This window comes from Erinaceus europaeus, chromosome 5 (genome assembly GCF_950295315.1).
Source record: "Erinaceus europaeus chromosome 5, mEriEur2.1, whole genome shotgun sequence".
Lineage (NCBI taxonomy): Eukaryota > Metazoa > Chordata > Mammalia > Eulipotyphla > Erinaceidae > Erinaceus > Erinaceus europaeus.
In genome coordinates this window covers 116,075,988-116,078,663 of record NC_080166.1, presented here as the reverse complement: position 1 = coordinate 116,078,663, position 2,676 = coordinate 116,075,988, and the positions used below count along the sequence as shown (strand labels likewise).

At 46.7% G+C, this 2,676-nt stretch overlaps 1 long non-coding RNA gene across 3 annotated transcripts in view; it reads left to right on the top strand.

Annotated features, from left to right (window-relative positions):
* Positions 1 to 2,676, top strand: part of LOC132538642 (uncharacterized) — a 29,070-nt gene that overhangs the window by 139 nt on the left and 26,255 nt on the right. For all 3 annotated transcript variants that reach the window (XR_009550002.1, XR_009550001.1, XR_009550000.1), the window contains exon 2: positions 379 to 492. This is a non-coding gene — a long non-coding RNA (uncharacterized LOC132538642). The remainder of the gene's footprint in view (positions 1 to 378; positions 493 to 2,676) is intronic.

Sequence of the window (2,676 nt, the reverse complement as noted above, 5' to 3'; positions counted from 1 at the left end):
GTGAGACCTAGGACCCTTCCCTGACGGTTGCCTAAGTGATCAAGGCCTCTGACACCCCCGTAGAGACTTCCACCCACCCATCCCCCCCCCACACACAGACACACACCCGCCTAGACCCTGAAAGTGAAATCATCTTAGTTTTTAAACGGCGTGAACAATGTCTGGAATAGTGTACCACCCCCTCCACGCCACCCCCCAGTTTGTGAGCGCCAGTATCTGGCTGCTGTCCCAACAGTCAGCGGCACTGTTTTGGGGCCCTTGCTTTTTTTGTTTGTTTTGGTTTTTGTTTTGTTTTGTTTTACCCTTATTCCTCAGCCTGCCAAAAATATTCTTCGAAAGCTGTTACCTCTAGGCAACTTAAAATCTCCTCTTCCTCAGATCCAGCACCCCTTGGAGCTACTTAAAGAAGCAATGAATGGGTGTCCCCGGAGGAAGTGCTGCAGCCCAGGTAGGTGTGGTGGTGTCACCTGAGAATGAGTTCAATTCGCCAAGGTAGGTGGCAGGCAGTCCACTGAAACCAAAACCATTCGCAGAGACATAGTTAGAGTCAAGTTCTGAGTTCCAGGGAACTGCTGAGTGCCAGCTGGTTGATCGCTATAACACTCATCAGTCTTTTACACTTAAGGGTGTGATCCAGTAATTCCGCTTTCTGAACCAAAATGCAAGATGCTGCAAAGGCATAATATTAGTAAAGTTAACACCACCACCAGCCTGGGAAGCCCAGGATCTGTGGTGGCTTGAGCTATAATAAACTTTGCCTCTGGTAGCTAAGGTGTGAACCTTTTTTGGACAGGAAACATGAGGCAGAACAAGTTCCTCCCAAAATAAAGCCCAGAAATTTCGGGGTGTCTCTCTCCTTCTCCAGCAGGGTGTCCTCCAGGGGAAAGGTAACGGGCTGGTTCTTTCTCGCTCACGACAGGGGTGACACGAAGTAAAAGACACCAGGGGACTCTTAGCGTGAATCTAGAATCTGAGTCCTTGAGTCCCAGAATCCTAGAGTCCCTTTATTAGCAAAATTGACATGAGTTAAATAGAAAAGCAATGGAGGTAATTATTGTTGAAATATGACAGAAATTACAGGTTTCTTAACAGTCAGCATGCCCCTAAGGTAGGGGGCTGGTATGACAGGAATTGATGAGATACAAGACAGTTATTCTCCATAACACAAGCAACTTAATTATCCAAAGGTATTTGAGAGAAGCATAGGGGTTAAACCTGTAGGGTGAGACAGAGAGAAGATGGATATCAAAGAGCCATATAGTTTGGAATTTCTCTTGTCTGGGGTCTGAGGTGTGTGATGAAGTGTGTGATAAGGTGTGTTCTTCTGTGATCAGAAGGTGACTTTTGAATAAGTGAATCTGCAGCCATGTGGCCTGTGGTTAATGGAGGGAAATACTGTGGTATCTGTGGGCCTGAGAGTCAAGAAGGAAAGAACCAAGTCTGAGTTTCCCCCCTTATGCTCACCTCGGTTGAGAGAGACTTACCAAGAGGTTATCTTCTCAGACCTCCATTTGCCCCAACCAACAGGGCGGTGAACAGGGGCTAGGAACCTAAAAGACCTGGAATGACAGGGACAAGAGACACGAAAGAACGACAGCAAGTCAAGTTTCTGATCAAGCTGCAAAATTTTATTGTGTTCACAGACATTATAAGGCTTTGGGGAAGGAGAGGGAATGCTGGAGGGGGAGGAGGGGGAGCAAACTTCAAAGTGGAATGTTCCTTGCAACAAACAATGGCCGAAACCATGTTTATTACCACAACTGTGTGTTGTCTCACTTGATTACTGATAAATGGTTTACCTGAGGGGAAATGGCCTGCCCAGGGGGAAAATAAAACTTGTCTCGAGGGCTTCCATTGTTTCAAAGCTTATCATCTCTCAAGCAGAGAAATGGTTCCTGGCATCTCATCCCTTCGTTATAATTTAACTTGAGGCAGGCAATGGGGGTGAGGAACAGAGACCTTAACAGCAGGTTTGGTGGGCATAACCAGAGGAGGGAAGTATTGACCTGATTCCTCCCGCGGGGTGAGTGCAAAACCAATCTTCCCGCATCTTATAAGGCTCTCAGTGTCTTTTTGGGGAGGGGAGGCAGAGCCACAGTTTCTAGGGAAACAATTTTTGTTGCTGACACCAACCTCCATGCAAATCAGGTTTGCTTCACGGGGGACTCAGAGGCGGATGATAGGGTCCTCCCCCTGCAGTGCCTTGCCTTGCACCCCTTACTGGTGTCCTTGCCCTGCCAAGGTTGGATGCCTCAATGCATAATTCTGAGTTTTATGCCATCCGAAAAGGAGGTCTGTCACCCTCAGGTTCAGCCAGGCCTCTATCAGCCAAATCAAGTCTGTGATAATGTATTTGTAAAGGTTTTGATGCCAAGGAGTCAATCTGCCGTTTTATAAAATCAGTAATCTTATTAAAGATAAAGGATCCTAAGGTAATCATTAACAAAAGACTAATCAAGAGTCCCATAAGGGGCTCTGTAGTGACTCAAGACTATTTGTGGTGGAGTCTATAACCTGTTGTAATTTGTCAGAAGATTCATGGGAGGAATATATAGAGTGTCCTAGCGTGCCACCAGCAAGTCTAAGGGAAGCAGTCAGTGGATGTGATGTCCAAGGGAAGAAATACCCGGGATAGCCTGAGGGTACTTCTTCCCGAGCTAGTGCTCTCTGGCTTGG